This window comes from Dermochelys coriacea, chromosome 4, assembly GCF_009764565.3.
Source record: "Dermochelys coriacea isolate rDerCor1 chromosome 4, rDerCor1.pri.v4, whole genome shotgun sequence".
Taxonomy (NCBI): Eukaryota; Metazoa; Chordata; order Testudines; family Dermochelyidae; genus Dermochelys; species Dermochelys coriacea.
The window spans coordinates 99539832-99561299 of NC_050071.1; the positions used below are offsets into that span (position 1 = coordinate 99539832).

Consider the following 21468-nt stretch of genomic DNA (forward strand, 5'->3'; position numbering starts at 1 on the left):
CTTCCATCCTGTATGGATATGGGCTGCTGGAATGACATTCTTAAATACAAAATGCTGAGAGAAGCTCATCAGAATCCTCCCTCTTTCTCCAACTTCCAGGCAAAGGTCAGGTTATGTAATGGGAAGTCTTTTGGGAACATCAGGAGTGAGTGAAACTAATAAAATATAATTTCTACATTAATTCTAGCAACTGCTACCACAATGACTGTTTCTGAGAACTATCTAGGCTCATTTACATATGGGAGCAGGGCTGTGCAAATAGTGCAGAGTTCAGTTACAAACCAAGCTCAGTTTGCATTCAGGGATTGCCAGTGAACCAGCCCCTGTAAGGTCACATGCAGACTTAAGTTCTGTGACCACAAAAGGCAAACGGGAGCCCCAACTCTCATTTATTCCCAGGTCAACCCATGTTCTATCTTTGTGGCACACAGGAATGCCAGCAATAGGGCTGGGCAAGTGATTTTTCAGTTCACTGGTCATTTTTTAAAAAAATTCATTTTGGGTCAACTAATAAATGAAAATTTTCCCCATTTCTGGCAAATCAAGAAGTCAAAAACATTTTAGGTCAAACAAAATATCTTGTGTTTTGATTTTGAGCATGTTTTTAATGTTTAAAATAAAATTAAAGGACATTTCTAAATGAAAAGTCATTTTGAATAAAAACAGTTAAATGTTTCTATTTTTTCAAAATTTGTTATTGTTTGTTTTTTTGATTAAAACAATTTGGCAAAATTGACACAAATTTGCTAAATTGTTTCACTGATGCCAAATCTGCATTTTCTCAAAAAAAAAAAAAAAAATTGGTTGAAAAACTTCACCCAGCTCTAGCGAGCAACTGACCAATCCTCTCTCCTCCCAGCTGGCCTCTCAGTCCTTCTCCTTGTCTTCAGGGGCTGCCTAAAATTCTTTCGAGTATAAAACAAAGCATGAGGGTAGACTTTGATTGAAGACAACAACAAAATTCCCTGGATGTCGTATTTTTAAACACATATGGCCTGGAAACTGAAGAGGATACTCAAATTATAAACTGTCTTTACAAAAGTCTTTGCTTAAAACATGTAAAAATAAAATGTAATTTAACATCGAAATGTCAGTGACCTCCAGGCTTTACATGTGTTTTCTGGGGTTGAAGGCAGTTGCATGTGCAAACTTCAGCATCAGCCCAGGTATGTAAACTGTTCATGCCCATGGCCCTTTCCTCATTTCTCCACCCTGAACTGGGACTGGATTATCCAAAAAATAGCAATTTGCTTTTATATTAGCATAAGAATAGCATCCTGATGAAAAATTATCCGTACTCTGTGTCAGGAAACCCCTTTGATGTATTGAGAACTAAGGGGTTGCCTGTGATTTACCATCTGCAACACGCTCAGTGAACCTCTTCATTGCTGCTGATGATATTGCTACCACTTACACAACTCAGTGTCTTATTCTTAATATATGTATATAGAAAGCTTCCTAGGTTGTATATTTGCCCCTCTAATTTACAACTGAGAAGGACCAGGAAACTATTTTCCCTTTCTGTGACACATCAGGATGAGTCTACTCAAAGTCTGATTGCTGATTGGAATGCTAACAAATTCATATGCGATCATGTGTGTCAGATACTATTCTGTACATTAGTCATACTCCTACTGATCCATTGGCAGAACTTTCCAAATGCCAGTGGATTGAATTAAAGTAACTGTAGGAGGACCTAGTAGACAGAGAAAAATCAAAAGTAGACTTGGGATTAATTTTTCATTAGAATTAACCTCCAACCTAACCAGATCCTTAGCTGGTCTAAATTAGCATAGCTCCATTGAAGGTAATGGACCTTCTCTGAATCACTTCAGCCAAGGATCTGACTTAGTGCAAAATCCACACTATACATAAAATCCAAAACATTGGAATACTCATTACCGTCATGTATACATTATGAAAAACAAGCCACCAAACAGATAGCTTGGATGTATGTATCAAGTGATTGATTAGATTTAATATATATATATTGTGACAAAGCTCTGTCCTTGTCTCCATTGGTCCCACGTTTCCTGGCAGATTTCGCTAGTCTCAGAGGGTCACTGTGACCCTCCACTTAACCCTTCTCTCTCTAGAGACAAGGGTCACAGTCTACTGAGCCATTTTCATCATAAGCCAGCGAGGGAGGTGAGGAGAAGTTATCCTTCCTTGCACAGTCTCTGTTGTCTGCCAGTCTCAGTGATTAATCAGGGGGCAAAGGCAGTGGGGAAGCCCGGGCCCACCCTCTACTCCAGGCTCCAGCCCAGGGACCCTAATAGTATCAGCTATGGTAGCTGACCTTTTAGAAACATGACATGTACAATTCCCTGGGCTACTTCCCCCACAGCAGCCCTCACTTCCTCAAGCTCCACTTCACCCTTACCTCAGGGCCTCCTTCCTTGTACCTGATATGGTGTGTACTACTCTGTCTCTCCAACAGCACAACTTTCTCCCACAACTCCTGACATGCACACCCACCTGACTAACTGGGAGGCTTTTAACTAGTTTCAGCCAACCCCTGATTGGCTTCAGGTGGCCCAATCAACCTAGCGTTCTCCCTGCCTTCTGGAAAGTTCTTAACTGGCCCCAGATGTCTTAATTGACCTGGAGCAACTTCCATTTCACTTATCCTGGTACCAGGGATTTGTTTAGCCTGGAGCCAATATATCTATCTCCCATTACTTATCTATAGCCATCTGGCCTTGCCCCATCACAAAATTATTTATTTATATATATATGTGTACAATTTAGGGACCATAAAGAAATCAAAATAGACAAAATAAATCAAACTTACCCAAAACAAGATAGAACACAGCAGACAATATACTGTCTCAAAAATACAACACTTACTGATGGGGGAAAAAAAGATTTTTTTGTTGGCTTGTGTGCATGTGTCTCTGTATCAGGAGTTAGTGAGGGTTCGTCTAGGCTATTGCACTGTTGTGTATGATTCAGTCACTTGTTTCAACCCTCGCTGTCATTTTCAAGTTAGTTCACTGACCTCTCCTCTTTTGGGACCAGTGGTGTTACTTTGTCAAGTCAGATAGTTTCACTGTTTTAATGCCAGCTGGTTTCTGCTGTCCTCCATTTGTAATTGTTAACTTGAATGGAATGCAAAAACTCTGGTTTGGGACTAGTAGAATTTTAACTTTGGGTAACTTCAGGGAAGCTGAAAAGTGGGCAGGTTTTCTTATTAGGAAAGCACCTTGTTGAGAAGTTCCTTTTACATTCATTTTGCTTGTCACTGTGATTTGGTTCTGTTCACATAATTTTACTGTGTGATTTCAGAATACAGTAGGGCTGGTTATGGGGTTTTTTTTTGGTTTCTTTTAAAGTTGTAACTGTCATTGGGATGACTGTTCCTATGCTGAGGATTTATTTAGAAAAGATAATGGCTCCACTTTATTAACTGTTTGTCAGTTTTCCTGTTAGACACACCTAGGTTTGCTTGCAGATTAGAACAATGAAGAAAAAGGTTATCATGATTTACTCCTTGAAAAATATTTATTAATAGTCCTGCTGATGTAGTTTTCCCCTCGGCACCCTTCTCTCATATCCCCCTTTCATATTAGGGATTTTTTATTTCAGGGGAAGGGGGAGTCAAAACAGGGTTTCTTTGCTGCATTTACACTGCTCTATACTGCATATATGTGCCTTTGTGACCATGATACCGTGTTCTCGCAATGGTGTTTGCATGGAGGGTGGGACAGAAGGTTGCTTAGTGTCTCGTAAAACATTTACCAAAAGCAGTCAGCCATGGATTTGAAGGGCATTCCATTGCCAAGCTGCCTGTGGGAGGGGAGAGAGTGAGAGAGCACAAGAGCACACCAGGTACTTGCCAGGTACTGTTTCATATTTTAATTTTTCTTGAGTTAGAAATTCAAGAAGAGCAATGGTGTTTGACTGTAAAGGTTGCTAAAGGTTTACATGGCAGAACTCGAAAATAAAAACAGTAACTAGCATTTCTCCTTATAGTTTGTTTTTGTCAAATATAATTCAGTTACAAATTGTGATCTAAGGCATCGATTGATCAATGTCTATTTGCTTTTGGGTTTTTTTTTTAACTGCAGAAGTATAATTCACAAGAATTATGTAATTATTGTTCTTCATATGGTTGAGGTTTTCTAATGAATTAAAACCAACTGGACTCAGTTTGTTCTGTAACCAAAGGGTTAGAACAAGAGTCAAGGCTTCTAAAATAAAATGTGTAATCCAATGATTGAAACAGGGATGTGGTTAGTGACTCACTCTGTAAAGACATGCTAAATGTTGAATCTAGTTTTGCTAAAAGAGGCAAAATGACAAACTTTTTCAGGATTTTTTTCCTGTGCTGTCCAAGTTATGAGACATAGACAAATCAGAAATCAGATTTATAACTTTTTTCTAATATAATCCACATATAGAAAAGACAGAAGTGAAGCTGAGTAGTTTCAAAGAACTGCTCTAAGAATATTATAGATAGAAAAAATATATCACAATGATATAAGCTGATTCAACCAAATGGTAATATGTTCTCCTTCTGTAATGTTATAATTTGATATAAGCCTTAATAATGATCGAACCACCCTACCCCCATGATTTCCCAGTTTGTTCTCAGGTAATCACGAGGTCAGTTTTCAATAATAGCTTGATGTGTAATAAATATTAAATGTGTGATAGGTAAAATTCTGTGATTATGTACAATATGTTCTGAATCCAAAGAGGGGAGGTAAAATAGGGAAAATATATCACTAGAAAGGGAAAATCTGTTACTTCTTTAGAGGAAAAAAATGCTACAGCATCTGTTGTTTCAGATTTCCTCCTCCTAAGTCAAACTCAATGCAACATCCTATGCAGTTTTGCTTTAATACCTCTCTGATGTGAGGGAACACTCTATAAATCTGGGTGTTGCTTACTGTACTCACATGCTAGAGTAGCCAGATTTAGTAGATAAACTTTAATAGCATCCAGCACCAATGGCTAACAGCCCTTGCAGTATATTAAAAGTTGCTTAAACCAAATGTGATGTTGATGTATCATGCTGCATGGGGCCACTAAAAACCTAGTACAGAGTGCAGTGGTCACAGCTCCTGCAAAATAGTGAGACAATTACTGGAAAAAACGGGATCTGAAATCCCACAACCTTGAGGTGTAAATAAATGAAATAGGCTTTCAGAATTGTAAAGTCTAGGTAAAACCAGCACCCTAGTCCTTCAGCTATTGCATAGAAAAGCAACCCTTGTATTAAGAACAATCCAGGGGGCCACCAGTGACTTTCATTTCTAGATCTCATAGTAAATATGAGTCTTGTATTTGCATCCAAATAATTTTCTGTCAATGCCAGACTATAAATTGGTCTGATAAAGTTTAAGAACTTTTGGTTACAGTCTTTAAAGATTACAGATTTTATCTCCCCACTCAGGGACTGGATTAAAAAATGTAAAAATCTGAAACAAAAGAGAGCAACGTTATCTTGCCTATTGTCATGTGATGATAGAGTTCTAGCAGGTCACCATAAGGAAGAATTAATGGATTAAATAGAAGGGATAAGACTGTTGACAAAATTTGTTCAGTCTTTCAGTCCTGTTTACACTTCGAAAGACCTACTTTGGTGGGTTTCCAAACACTGTATACCTATGAATCTTATTCCCAAATATCTGTGCAGGAATACAAAGAAACACCATCAAATAGATACAAATTTCAATTGAAAGGGGCCATAATAGTTAAAAGGTCCATGAGCAAAAGCTGCTGTCCATAGTTTGTTGTCATACAGTGGTTGCTCTTAAACCTTTTCTAATTTTTCCTTGGATAAATAGAGAATGTTACTTCAGGATATGCAGTATTCCCTATACAAAAATATCAAATTATTTTTAACTTTTCCCTGTAGTTTCTTATCCTGTTTTCGGGATTACTGCAAATTGGCTGAGACACTTTTTAACTCAGGCATTTGAAAAAAAAATAATTTTGATTGCTGTATCAGAGGTAACACCAGTCAAATACCACTGCAAGCAGTGGAATTGCACAGGTATTATTGAGATCATAATTTGGCCTGCAAAACCTTTACTGTGCGTGATAGTGTATGAATTGGAAACAATCCAGCTTTATTCTCAGAGCTTAGGTTGTTTGCAGGACTGGCAATTAGAAAAAAAAAATTTAAACTGAACTCATGTGATACAGAAATCATTGATAGACCAAAAAACTTAAAATTAAATGGAGCCCACCATGCCATTTTTACAGCGTCACTTTTCTGAGCAGTAAGTATTGCACTTTAAGTTTCCATGGAAATTGATATTGAAAGGGGAAGATTTCTACTCATAATTGAATAGGACGTACTTGTAATCAATGGTCACATTCAAACTGGACCCAGTCTCTTGATTATTTTGGAAAATGGTGATATTCCCTTAGAACACACTTCTTAGGGACTGGATGATAATGGACAAAGTCCAAATTCTAATCACAGTTGCCAAATCCAAAAAACAGCAGCAATGACAAATCTCGCCCTCTCTCCCTCTTAAAAAAATATACTGGGCATGATCTTGCACCTACTGAAGTGATTACCAGAACTGCTATTGATTTCAACTGGAGCAGAAATGGACCCTTTAGCGTTTGCTGTGGAATTAACATTTATTCTTTTTCTTTGGTTGGTTTTGCTAATTTACTGTGTGTATCTGTTTTACTGGCATAGGGCATTACAGCTTCTTTAGAGGGAAAGGGGAAGTTTTCAAAGGTACAAGAAAGAACAGTAGTTATTTGGAAGTGTGTTGAGTTTGAATAAACCACCAAGAAGCTACATTAGTATACAAACATCTTTCATACAAACTGTATCCCAGAGTGAGTTACAAAGTTCCTAATGAGAGACAGGTCACAGTATAGTATAAATCATAAACTGCAATGTAGACTCTTGGCTCAGATCCTAAACCCTGTTGCAGCCATTTTGTATCAGGCCCTAGAAAATAATCCAGCCCTGTGTCTCCCACCCCATTTGCAATATGGCTTGCTCTCCCAGAGATCTCTGGAAGGTGCATTTTAATGAGTCAGACTGAATATTTTTGCCCCGATGGCCCGCAAATAACCAGACCTCCTAACTGGCTCAGGAACTGCAATTGTCTCTGCCCCTTGCACTTCTGTCAGTCACAATCTTTGTAAATTGTGTGTGTCCTTTAAGATTGTGGCAAATTGTCAATCTGCTCTCTGCTGGGCAAAGATTGCGTCTTCCAACATTCTATTCCCATTCTACTGTTCATTCCAGTGCCTGTAACTCATTCTAGTATTGCAGTTGCTATGCAATCAAGAAGATAGTTATTATGTAGGATCAGGAAGAATATATACAAAATGTAATGTACACTAAGATATTTAGTAGTAAATCTATTTGATATGACACAACTGCTCGCTCCCCACTCCTGTGTGTCTGTCCGTCTGTCTCTCCATACAATCTTTTTATTTAAGAACATACTCAGGGATGGTAAAACTTAACACTGCTGTTTTAATATTTATTAATTTTTTCATGTATCTTGAAATGGGAACTGCAAACACTGATCCTAGGACTAAAAGAGGAGTTTCACTGCAGCTTTTGAAAGTACTCCTGCATATTCTATTGAAATGTTGATTTTAGTATATTCCCACACTTCTTAGTGAATCAAAACAGATATTTCCATTTATATCACACTGAAAGGTCGGACACCATGCCAGACAGTCAGTAGAAAAGGTCCCTGCTCCAAGAAGCTTACAGTCTGGAAGTCAGACAGGACACAATGAGTGTGACGAACATGGGTCTGGGTTGTGCTCAGACATGAACAAGGTTACGGGGTCACTCTGTTAATTCATGATGAACAATGTAAAATGTGTCTATATTTGTCAGGGGCCAGCCAGCAGTAGAGCCAGTCTCTGGGCAACCAGTGAGCCCTGATAGAAGTTGTCTGATTGATCACAGGGGTATGCAGGCTGATACATAAGCTCAGCAGCTGTCCAGCGGCTGCTCAATGCATTCTAGCCTGACGCTGTGCTTATTCCTGGCCTGGCCTCCCCTATCTCCAGTCTTGCTCTTGCTTCAGCCCCAGGCTATACCAGCTCCCACCTCTAGCCCCCAACTCCTTCCTGATCTCTGACTTCTGGCTCAGACTCTCAGCTCCACCTTCTGCCTACAACTCCAGCTAGCCCTTCAGCTTATAGAATCCTAGAATATCAGGGCTGGAAGGGACCTCAGGAGGTCATCTAGTTCAACCCTCTGCTCAAAGCAGGACCTAATCCCCAACTAAATCAAAATAGATATTGAACAAATATCAGCTTAGGCTATGGCCTCTCATTCCTGGCTATGACCCTTGGCTTCGCTCCTGGAACCCGCCCTATCTGGATTCAGCTCGAACTGGTAGGCCTGATTCTTGCTCTAACTGCTAGGCTAGACTGCCCATGGCTCAATTGTTGACAATATTTTAATTAGTTCACTTCTTTAGACTTAACACACAAAAAGTTTACTTGGGGGAGGGGAACTGTTTTTTCCTCTTATGGCAACAATACATTACTGAAGGGAATTTTTTCCCTTTCTCCTCTAGAACTGTAAGTATATTTGTGTCACAACAGGCTGTACTACATTGGGATTTGCTCTCTACATTGAGGCTAATGGAGCTATAAAAGAGCAAATCTAAGAAAGTGATGATTTAAATAAACTACATAATTTAATACCTGCACATTTCTGAATGTGAACAAATACTTACGTTCTGTCCTCCAATTTCACTTTTGCTAAAATAATCTGAACAAACTAAAGGAACTCTTAAATCACTGCTCAAAATGAAATGCAGTTTCTATTAAATGAAGCACTTTTAATTACCTACAATATTAATTGCCTACAATATTATGTGCAGTTCCCAATTATATCAATGAGAATTGCTTGCGTAGAGGGAGGTAAGATATTCCTCTTATTTTTCTTCCTTTGTGTTCTTTGAATAGGAATATTTTCTGTGCGCTTTGATATTCTATAGATTTGACTGAAAGTCAAATGCTGCAATGAGCAGAGGACACCGTATAAACTGGATGGATATAATTGGCCACCTACTCAAGAAATAAAAATATGATTAAATATTACATTTAAATTACAAATGGACCCAACTGAAAGCCAATATCTGAATACCTCTGAACTCTGGGGAGTTCTTATCTGAATTTGATGGCTCAGGACCTTCTCCAGCTTAAATAATGCAGAGCCTTGCAAAACCTCACATTACTCAACCACCACATGTTCTAATTTACACACACATACATAAAATGTCTGGTTTCTCCCCACTTTTCAGCCAATAGACCATAGTGATGTCTCTTATTAATAAGACTTACAAAATAAACACCAGAAATTTGCTCACATACCATAGTATATAATATCAGTCATAATTAAAACTAACCTGAAACTGACCAAGTAAATTAAAACATTTTAGGATAAACCATCCTGGCTTTTATATTTTATATATATATATATATATATATATATATATATATATATATATATATAATTTGTTTTCTCACTCAATTGTAAAATTCAGTGAGTTGGAATGAATCTCCCAGTCATTAATTTGTGAGGGAGGGGGGAAAAAAAAGACACTGTTAGAAAGCTTCCATCTATGTTCCATGATTGGAATAAATAAAGTCTGATACTTTGTAAGAACAGATATGAGAGAGGTCATCTGAGGAAGGCATGTCTTAGAAATGAAACTACATAACTCAAACCAAACCTTTTCTGTTGCTTAATGGAGGAAGACACATTCTGCAGATGCAAAGTATTAAGTGGTTTTTCATCCTTTTCAAAGGGCTTTAGAAAACATTCATTATCCCAGCCCTTCCTTTCCCACCTACAAAGAGTATGCAAGGCAATAAGACAATAACAGCGGCATCTTAGCAGTGAGGTCTTTTTTTTATTGTCATTGGTGAAAGCATGTATCATGCTTGGATCCCCTTCCCTCAAAGAATTTTCTGTGTGCATAAGAAAATGATGAACAGCCCCAGAAGCTTTACCTGGACTGGGATCATATTAAGCTTTTCTGAACTGATTTAGTTTAAATTATATCCAAATTCTCAGCTTTAAATTGTCATATAAATATTCTGTGATACATCGAGACTGTATTCTTTTTAACCTGATTATTGACATATTTGTAAAAGCTTTCTCCTAGAATCACTCCCTGGCAGCTCCTGTACAGCGCAGCTCTCCCCTTTCTACAGCCCTCAGACAGTGCTCACACCACCCATATACTTAGCCATATGTACCCCAAAAATGGAAGGTGCTGCCCCAAAGAAATTTAAATACAAGGAGCTAATTTTGCAAGGACTTACACACATGTTCATCTTTACATTGACTTCACTGGGACTACTCAGAGTGTAAAGCATGTGTGCACGTTTTTCTGGACATAGAACTTATTGCTGCAAGTACTCCTCAATGTGACTACTTGGTATCATGAGTGCTTACTACTATGAAGTTCAATGGGATTACACATAGTAATAAGCACTGTGCTTGGTAGTTAGGCATAACACAGCAAAGAAACACAACAAACAGAGTACTGTGGAGAAAACCAGGATTATAATAGTGACAGATTATGGAACATGTGTATGGTTCCATACATGTTTTAAAAATATATCAAAATGTAGGTACAGTGTCTTGGATTGGTGCTCAGGTATTATGGTGATGGAGGCCATACAAGAGGCAATAACTGGAAGGTCAACCACAGAAGTCACAGACATCACTCTTTTCTGTTCTGAATATTCGACACAGCATTCAGACATATGACTCTGACTGTGAAATTTCAAAACTGAACTAGACGTTATTTTAAAGAAGCATAATGTTTTGTTTGATCAAAATGACAGACTTGGGTCCTAATTTAAAGAAAAATAAATTGGTTGCATATCAATGAGGAAAAAGCACCAGTTACACAGTAAGGGGAGCCTATATTTCACTCCTGAATTGCAGGAGGAGGAAAAAAATCAGTGTACAACTGACTCTCTGCTAAGAGTTTTGACAGAGTTTAATTAGAGAATAATAAAATAAAAGATATTCCTAATTGAAAAAGGACTCTCCTCCTTTCTAGTGTAAGGAATACATGTATAATCCCATAAGGTTGAATAGAGGGACTCATCGTTTCTGCTCAGATAGGGCTTCAAAACAGCAAGAGATGCATTCGTGTACTAATTACATATTATCCATGCTATAATTATAGTCATTGGTACTGTGTAGAATTCTCATCCCTGTTTAATAAGATCATTAGCCTTAAATAGTAGTATATTTTATGCTGAGAAATGTTTTGACTCAAACAGCTGGTAGTGGATACTTAAAGTACTCTGTTAAATGCAAATAATACTGCATCTACTAAGTGAAGTAATGTATACAATTTTTTGGACACCTTTCAAAGCAACTATATTCTGTCTAGATGTCAGTTTTTCTGGAGCCAGAATTGTTTCTTTTTAGGGTTTTTTTTTTTAAATCATTTAAGGTAAATAGAATAACTTCTAATGTCAGCAGCTTTCTTATATAAGCAGAAGCAGAGGGATTCATATGCCTAGCGAAACTCTCTTTAAACTAACAAGGACCCAGTTGCACTGCGGAGGTACAAACTGGAGGTGGTGAAATTAGGTTAAGCAAGAAAACATGGAATCCTCTTCACAAGTTAGGTTGTGGTGATGAACCGCTGTAGGCTCAAATTCTCTGATATTTGCATTTAATGCAAAGAAATTTAAATAAACAAACCCCTGAATTACCAAGGATGATCTTCAGGGCAGCCAAAGAGAACTAGCTGTGTACATTAGTTGAGCTCTTTCTGATATTTTTAATTGGTGTTGCATGGAGGTTATTGTGATGTCAGTCTTCTGGGGTGTAATAAGCAGTTAGACTTTGATCCAGCAAGGTATCGATGCACTTGAGTAACTTTAAACCCATGAGCTGTACCATGAAGTCAATGTGACTACTCACATGCTTATCTTGATGTTCATTAGGATCCTGTGTGTTTAAACAGAGACAACATTTAGTGGAAAACTGTAGAATTCTTTGGTTAAAAAAATTATGTAGAAATTCTATCATAAGTAGTACCAAGGATTACTGCTCTCAAACAAATCTTATGTACAAGCCTAGAATTTTACAAGGACACTATCAAGGCGGGCAAACCCATATTTTATATTCCAGCCCGCAAATCTTGCCTATTTATCTACATTCTTTCTTAATAAAGATAAAATCCTAGTCTCAAAAATAAGGCATGGAGTACTCTAAAAATCACAGATGATGAGTTGAGTGGACAATGTGATGAATTCCTAGTGTAGCATTTATTAGGATTGCATTTTTCCAGGAGGGGTGTGTGTGTGCGTACTTGCAGAGACACTTCAGCAACGCTGCCAAACATAGCATCCTGAGTTTGTTGTTGTTCTGCTTGCCAAATTAATTAATTGGGATTTAAGATGGTAAAAGCTCTAGTTGTTGAGGCCTGATAGCTTTGTTCTACAATCTGTTGGCATACAAAAAGTGTAATTATAAAAGTTTTGGAGGATTCAAATTTTGGTACTGTTCCTTTAAGTAAATGTAAAATTTTATTAACAAGCCAGACTAGAGAAGATAAGATCATTGTCTTCTATACATTGTTTGTCCAGTGGACTTCTGGGAAGTTTGAGACAGTACATTTAGTATTTTGTTAAAATTCATGTTCTTCCAGAATGTAGTTTATAAATTTTAGTTATGTGGCTCAGTTAGTGTTATATTTATTTGAATTTTGTGTCAAATCTAAGTCATGGGTTCCTTCAGCATATAGAGTAACCCAGTGATAAAGCTACAGCCAGTTCATTTTGAGATGAGAAGAAAAATGAAAGATTGTAAAAAGAATAAGATGTGAAAATGTCTATTCTAATCTCCAGTTCTGGGGCACATATCTGTGCCTGCTTTAACTTAGAGACACCCAAAGTTTGTTTCACAGAGGGTTTCAATGGTAATTTGACAGAGGTCCAGACGTACCTTGCATAAAATGGATGAGACTGTAGCCTCCCACTTCTCATCTTTTATATAAAGGAACAAAGATGTGACCCACCAGGACTATTTAAGATGATGGTCTGCATTCAGAGAGCTGTGGTCTATGCAGAAGGATCCTTTGTATTAGAGATGATGGCAGAGGGAGCCACTTTATAGAACTTCATGAATGTCATTGGCCATCACTGATCTAACATTCATTTTATTTCTGTCAAATTTTACATCACTAAATAATTTAATAGCTAGAACTTTTCGGGATGAATAATGTGAACCTTTCTAAGTACATCTTGGCTACATGTATTACACTAGCAGTATATTATTTGTAAACAATTATGTTTTCCTCTTTGCTTATAGAAAGTGTTTTTATAGAATGACATTATTTTGTATTTGCACTAGTTTTTCTTTCATCCCTTTTGATCTTAATAGTTTTACCAATACAGATGCACAACCATTAATGCTCACTGATTCAGCTCTCAGTGGATGGCTTCCCATTGACTTCAATGGGAATTACATAGGGCCAAATATTCCAATATATAAATTTGTGGTAGAATGAGGAAGCTGAAGGCCCTTTAAGAAAAGCTGTCATGGGAAACTGTTTGGGGCTGTACCAGCCTGGATCATGCAGTTCAAGTTAGCCTTCAAAAACCTAATTCATTGAGAATATTAAGTCTAAACAGACTTGATTTCTTGTTTTATTTCTCATAATCCATTAGCTCCTGTCTGGTCACAAGAAGAAAAGACACACACACACACACACACACACACAAAAAAACCCAAAAACCCGAAAACCCCCAAACTATAGGGAGATATGCCCCCTCCTTGGGAATGAGAAAAGGAAAATGAGAGGAAAACATGAGAGGATGGGGTAAAACAAAACATTTTACCAGCTTCAAGGAGAAAGGGGCAGCCTACAGCAATGAGATGCAAAATGGCCAAAAGAACACTGCAGCTGCTTGGTTTTCCCCTGGTATAAAGGATTAGCTATCAGAGGGACATTCAGGGAAACACTTCTATGGGAGGGTGAACTCACATCAGACAGTTCAGTGGTAACTATTCAATCACAGAGAGAATAGCCAATGGAAGGGTCTGAATTCCCACCTTTCTGAGAGCAACACATCAGGATGGAAAACACCCTGAGGTTTTCAGAGCTGAAGTTTGCTGCTTTCTGTGCTTAAAATTTACCATCAGTGCATCACAAATGCAATACAGAGAAAGGTAACATGTTAAAGAACAATCACGAACTGTGTCTCATCCCAAAGTGAGTTACAAATTTAAGCCCCAATCCTGCAATGAACTCTCATTCCCTGCACCTGTGTGAAGCCCCACAGAAATCAGTGGTGCACAGAATGGGCACAGGAATCCGTCTTCATGGATCCAGTTGCAGAATCAGGGCCTGGTGTTTCTGTACAGTGTTAAACAGTTGTGTTTCATCCCAAAGATTGCTACCGTTTCAGTAGCAGGTGAAGCGATCCTTGCACATTAATTTAAAATGACATCATTTTTCATTAACTTCCCGGTGCTTTTCCTGTGTACCTGGCTAATGCATCTGAGTTGAAAGTGCTGTCCAGAATGGTCACAATGGAGCACTCTGGGATAGCTCTTGGAGGCCAATACCGTTGAATTGCATCCACACTACCCCAAATTCGACCCGGCGATGTCGATTTCAGTGCTAATGCCCTCGTCGGGGAGCAGTACAGAAATCGGTTTCAAGAGCCCTTTAAGTCGACAAAAATGGCTTTGTCGTGTGGACGGGTGCAGGGTTAAATCGATCTAACGCTGCTAAATTCGACCTAAACTCATAGTGTAGACCAGGGCTAAGAGCATCTGTAACTCTTCCTCTTCCCTCTCCCTCTCCCAAAAAAGGTCAAGATTAGCTCTTCTATGAAAAAAAAACATCAAGTAAAATTGAATTTAGCCCCACCTTTAAGGGACACTTCTTCTTCATGTGAGTAATCCCATTCACGTCAATGTTATTACCCTTGTGGGGAAGGCAAATTAGATTTGGCCCTAAGGCCCTGATTTGTCAATTATTTCCATGCAGCTGGATCCCTACACCTGCATTATGCAGCACCACTGAAGCCAATAGGATTACATATATCTTAAACACATGCTTCAGTACTGGTCTGGTCTAGAGCCTCAGGTACGTTCTGTTTAATTTTTAAAATATCTTTATTGCTAATTTTTAATAAACAATAATCAAGTTTTTTTATTAGTAGTACTGGGCCTGACTGTGCAAACCTTTATATGAGTAAGAATTATCCATGTGAACAAAGATTTGCAAAAATCAAGCACATACAAATTTTCACATGTTGCAGAAACATTAAGAAATGTTATCCAAGTACTCCCAAATTATCTTAGCATTGACTGAGGTGCCAATCCTGCAAACACTTTTGAATATTGGTAATTTTAGGCACTTGAAGTCAAACTTCAATGGGCCTACTCAGTGCTTAAAGTTAAACTCATGTGTAAGAGTTTGCAGGAGTAGGGCTTAAATGATTATTTACCAAATGTACTAGAGTATATTTGGCTACATGTGAAAAGTGTAAATAATGTCAGACCTTTGTAATTTCTAAGATTATAATAATGTTAATGACAATAAATATCCAAAGCCTAAAATATATGCAATCAGATGACAGGACACATTGAATTATTAAATATAGCACTGCCAGAATCCTTTCTTGATGACCGCCAGTTTCTTATTGAGTCAAACTGCTAGATCAGTTCTTTCACTACAAATCTCTGTCTCAAACACACTGTGAAGAGGATCCCATAAACACAGCTTGGATGCCATCCATATCTCAGATGGTGCTCTTCTAGATAAAATACAGCATGGAGCTTACCTTTTAAAGACACATCACGTCAGTTCTACAGCCTTTCGGATGTAAAATATAACTCCCTCATTCAAATATGGCTATGAAGTATGATTTTCTAGTTTCCTAGTTAACACCAAAATTTTTGCTATATTAGTTAAATATATCGCATCACAATTAACTAACTGAATAACTGATTTTTTTGATTGAGGAGCTGAGGCAAAAATAATGAAAAAAAAATTCAGTTAAAAACCAGAACTGAATTTTTATATGTTTCTCGCAAAATAAATAGAGAGATAGATATAGATCTAGATATTGTTTTGGAAACATCACTACGTGGCAGGGCCATCCTTACCCATACACAAAGTACACACCAAATTTCCTGGTGCCCTGTGCAGTTGCATGCTGCTTCAACCCCTGCTCTGACTCTTCCCACCCTGTCCCTTCCCCGCCCCAGCTCTGCCTCTTCCCGCCCCTGCTCTGCCCCTGCCTCGCCCCCCTCCCCTGAGGAGTGCAGCAGGCTGGGCCTGCACTCACCAATGGCAGGAAGTGCAGGCCCAGCCCTGCTGCACTCCTCAGGGGAGTTCCTCCCTGCTCCGCCGCGGAGGCCTGGGGCCAGCCCCTCTGTTCCCCCCCAGCAGAGGCCTGCCCCCTCCCTCCGGTGGGGGGACTGCATAGGGCCCCAGAATAGCTAGGGAACACCTACATGGTGTTCTGAAAATAAATTTGCTCCCCAGGACTGGCACTTGCTGGAAAGTCAGCCTATGAGTCATGGACTCAGGAAGCACTAGGGTTCCCAGCAGCCTGCCAGGAATCCAGGGTTCCCTTTGGATTTACCCAAAGTTTGTTGAACCCAGATGTTTTGGGCAAAACATTTTGAGCTTGATGAATCCACATTTTCCAGTGAAATTTTATTTCATCGGAAAAATATTCTACCACTTCTAATCACAATATTTCAATGGCGGCAACATTAAAGGAGGGGCTGATAGTGCCACTTTTTATTAAGGTTGCCCAACATTTCCCATTGTAAGGCCCTCCTGATCTTAATTGTAAGAGGATGTTAATTTTTCTATAGTTAGAGTTGAAACCAGTTTCTTGCTATTAGCCTGATTTTCAAATATTTGCTCCTTAGTATTATCAAAATCAAAGTGAAGTTTCTCATGTAAGATTTCAGCTCAGGGTAGATTTTTTTTCTGGAAAGTTTCAGGCAAATCATATGCATTTTGGAGCTATGGAAACCAAAAATTTGTGGCTGTTTACTTTCAGAGATTGTTTGTTTGTTTTGCATGGATCACCATAACTTCTAAACTGTTTGAGCTGCAAACTCCTAAGTTGATTTAACCTGCTTGGCTTTACTAGAAGTACCATTGACTATTTTTGAAAGGGCATATAAGGCAAGCAGTTAGACAGTAAGAGTGGCAGCTTCCATTTAAGTACTACAGCACAAATGTTGTATTTGGGTCATATCCTTAACATATGAGCCACATATATTACACACTGTTTGGACTTTATGAAGTCTGCAAGTTTATGTGGCTTAGTATAAACGGTATATGGTCCACATGGCTTGACTGAATTCTGCATGATCTGATGCAGACTCTAGAAAATCCATATGACCTGACAGACTTCATACCTTTCACATAGTCCAGATGTAAATAGCTATGATTGGGGGAAATGGCAGGCACTGGGCTCCTGGGGCCTTGCTGCAGAATTTATATGCAACTTGCCATAGAGTACAGCTCCTTCATTAGGGTTCCAGGTGTTCTAAGGCTATCTGAAGTTATGCACACTCTTGCTGCCATTTCTTAGAGTTCTAATCTGCCTGACTTGTGCTGGCTGCACAAAGAAGTGTGAACAGAAAGAGAGTAGCGTAAATCCTCTCTACCATCTTGCTTACATATGAGAGATTCTTCCTTTGGGGACACAGAATCAGCTGATGCATATCTTATTTTTGAACTAATCAAGATTAGAAGGTAAAGAATGTGCTCCCAGTCTAGCTTGTTGATTACCTGACCATCCCTTAGTGTATGACAAGTGCAATAACAATAATGTTAAAGGCACCTTCAGGATTAATCAGCAGCACTTAAATGCATTTGCCCAAGAGGTTTTGGTTTTCAAATCAGCTTCCCAAAATCATTTTGGAACTACTAGCCCAAATCTAGGCACAAAATTTGCTCAACCACCCTTTCCCATGATGATAAGAATGGTAAGGATATTCTTGCTCTCGAGAGCATTCTCACCCCGTGTGAGCAGATGAGTGGACATTAGGAAGGGTATTTTTGGTTACCTGAATCGGTGTACACAAGGAATTTTGGAAAACTTTCATGGTCTATGATAATTATCTCCTTCCTTCCATTTCTTTGTAGCATTAATGTTAGCAATTTTAAGAAGTTCCCAGTTTTAAGTAAGGTGATTATCCAGTAGGAAATAAAATCAATTGACATTTTGCTCAAATTAATTGCAACATAAGGAAACTGGCATTTATAAAAAGGAGTTCACACTCTAAGTTATAAAACAGTCAGCTGAGAGTTCAAAACCTATATTTCCTGATCCACTGTGAAGGGCCTCCATTCACATATGTTTTATCGGGAAGCTATTGCACTATTTGAAGTAGTTTCAATTTCTAATCCTGTGCTGGCTACACAAATAAGTTTGTGAGTTAAAGGAGGAAAAGCTAACTAGTTTGCAGAAAAGTTCTACCAGAAAGGCAAATAAGGCAGCATGTCCCCTTTGCTGGAAAAACAGGATTGTTAAAATCGCCACAATGGATCGTATTATTGCTAGCAATTAATTGAGTTTGTTTAGGGAGAGTAAGCTACTGTTATTTAACATGGGAATAAAGTGCCATACTGTAGGTAAGCATGGTCTAGGTAGTCTATTTACTTACAGAGATAACCATTGTTAAAACTGGGAGCATAAGGAGCCAAAGTGTCTGCTTTTATAGCTAGCATTCATTGGAAACATAAATCATGAGGGTACTGTATTTTGAATGTTTTTGACACCTTACCCCCACTCTATACCCACAGGGTAAAAAATAACAGGACCTCTCATCATCATTTGTGGAAAGCTTATGAGTAAAGATAAGCGCTGAACAAACAGGCAACTTACCAAAGTGTTGAATGAAGAAAATCCTCTCTCTAACTAGTGACAGAGCAAAGGACATTCACACACTCATTCTGCAGCCTGTAGTGCAGTCCATGGGCTGTAGAAATGGCTCCACACTCTATATATGTTTTACAAACTCCCAATATCTCCCTCCACAGACCTATAGAAAGAGACAATGGAGCAGTGTTCTAGAGCATGCAGGGGGTCCGGAGTGCCCCTGTGCCACTGGTACCACATAACTGGCTCAGCTGCATTTTGTGCCTTGTACCTCTGGGGATGGGGGACAGCATTTGGCCCGCTGAGAAGAAAAGCAATTTTATTGTATTTGAGTATGTTTATGCATGAATGCAACATATTTGTATTCCCACAACAAGGAATGTCAGATCACAATTTTTCTCTTATTTTTTTATGAGAACATATATTGGAGGTTGTAAAACGATGCACACGTAACTTGGTAGGACATTTTTAGAAACTATGGCAGGTACTGATGGATTCTGTTTGCACTGTTGTAAATTATCCCTGCCTTCATTCAGTTCCCTGATTTCTTTGATAATTCTGGTCTAAACTTACCACAGCTATAGTCATAATTTATTAACAAGCTGAAAACCATTCTGAAATCTACTCTACTTGGACAGATCCACAAGCTATAGCTTCCTTATTCAGATGAGAAACAAGAACATTGTTCAATATTAAACACTAGTTTTTGGTGCTTCAGCTTCGACCATGAAAACACAGGAAACAAAACCTTTAAAAAGATAATAAGCAAACTGATTTCAGCTGTCTGCAGAAAGCTGAAAAGAGGAGGATGCCCAAAGCCACTACACAAACCTTCATGGAAACCCAAACCTTCAAGCCGACATCAGGAGATAAATGTTGCCTTTTGCCATTCTCATTCATGAGTACAGTCGATTCTCTAGGTTGCCATATATCTGCTGTTTTTTGTGGTTGCTTCTGGTTTTATTAGAGGGACCGATGAAGTGAGCTGTAGCTCACGAAAGCTTATGCTCAAATAAATTTTAGTTTCTAAGGTGCCACACATACTCCTTTTTTTTTTTGTCTGAAAATATTTTCCTTGTTACTATTATGTTAAAATTAACTGCTGTATACTGTACCGAGGAACACCAGAGATTACTATAAATGAAAGAGATTAGAGAGAAAAATATTTTTCTGGTTTTTCCCCATTATGTTTACTATGTGCATTTGACAGCAATATAGGCCAGCGTTTCACAAGAGCTCAGCATATTGAGATTCAAATGTCACAACAGTCGCAGCTGGGTGCTGAGCATATGAATATCTGGTGCTATGCATATATTCAGGTTTGCTATTTCCCCCTAAGTAGTCACTTGGTCAGTTTTCCCTGTTTGTGTGGGTCTTTCATATAGCAGAAGGGAGAAAAACACTTTTTAAAATAAGGAAACATTATTGTAACACCAAATAAATTAGCAGGGGAAATCTCGGGACTGGCATAAATATAGCAGCTGAAATTACCGAAATTCTTTTGTTTTTAAATGGACTAAATTTCAAAATGATTATATCCCTTTCTTAGTAGTGATTATACAGTGCCATTGGCATGCATGGCACTTCACAAACCAAATAAAGACAGAGTCCCTGCCCCCAAAATTTTTAATACAAGTTAGCTCTAGAACAACAGGAGATAATAGACACAAAGAGGTAGTTGATGGAAGAAAGAGAATGAGAGTGAAGACAGTAAGATCATGTGATTTTTGGGAGAGGAGTCTATTATCTTAAGAGTTACACCGCTGTTGCTTGTTTTGGTGATTGTTGTTAATATGAATATAACACTGTGTAGTTTATAAATTTGCTTGAAAAAATAGGTTTTGAGAAGGGGCTTAATGGAGGAAGATGAGGCACGACAAGCAAAATTTAAAAGGTGTTTTTAGACAGAGAAGACCACATGAAAGAAGACACTCAGGAAAGTATTGGAGAAGGACACAGAGATGGTAGTCAGGTAGTCAGACGTGAAGCCTGGGCTAAGTGCAGAAGGCACTGGGAAGCAAAAATGATAAGAACAGAGATGTAGGAAGGAGATAAATTCAGGAGGCCCAAGAAAGCAAGAAAGAAAGCGTAATTTGAGGCAATAGGGAGACAGTGAAGGGATTTTAAGGCCTTGGCTACACTACCGCAGTAAGTTGACCTAAATTACATATGAATAACATAACTGGAGTCGACATAGCTTAGGTTGACTTACCGTGGTGTTTACACCACGCTGCATTGATGGGAGATGCTTTCCCACCGACATACCTTCATCTTCTTGTTCCGGTGAAGTACCGGAGTTGACTGAAGAGCACTCTGCCATCAATTTAGCGGAACTTCACTAGACCCACTAAATCAACACCCACTGCGACAATTGCAGCAGCACTGATCTACCAGACATGGCCTTAGAGAGGCTGAATATGGTCGACTGTCAGGGGAGGTAGCTTACTTTTACAGCAGAGCTTTGGACAGACTGAAGGTTACATGGTGAACATTAAAAAGGCCAGAAAGGTGGAGGTTGTAGTAGGGCATAGAACGAGGTTACATTTTTTGGACAATACTTTTTTTTTTTTTAAATTGAAAAATGCAGATTTGGCTTGAACAAAACAT

The 21468-nt window shown here is 38.5% G+C and overlaps 1 protein-coding gene across 5 annotated transcripts in view; it reads left to right on the plus strand.

Moving 5' to 3' along the window:
- Positions 1-21468, plus strand: part of RBM47 (RNA binding motif protein 47) — a 112050-nt gene that overhangs the window by 50312 nt on the left and 40270 nt on the right. The window contains exon 1 of one of the 5 annotated variants that reach the window (XM_038401024.2): positions 3608-3842. The exons of the other annotated variants lie outside the window; for them this stretch is intronic. The gene's annotated coding sequence lies outside the window, so the exon portion shown is untranslated. Of the gene's footprint in view, positions 1-3607; positions 3843-21468 lie in introns of those variants that run through there. 5 annotated transcript variants of the gene reach the window in all.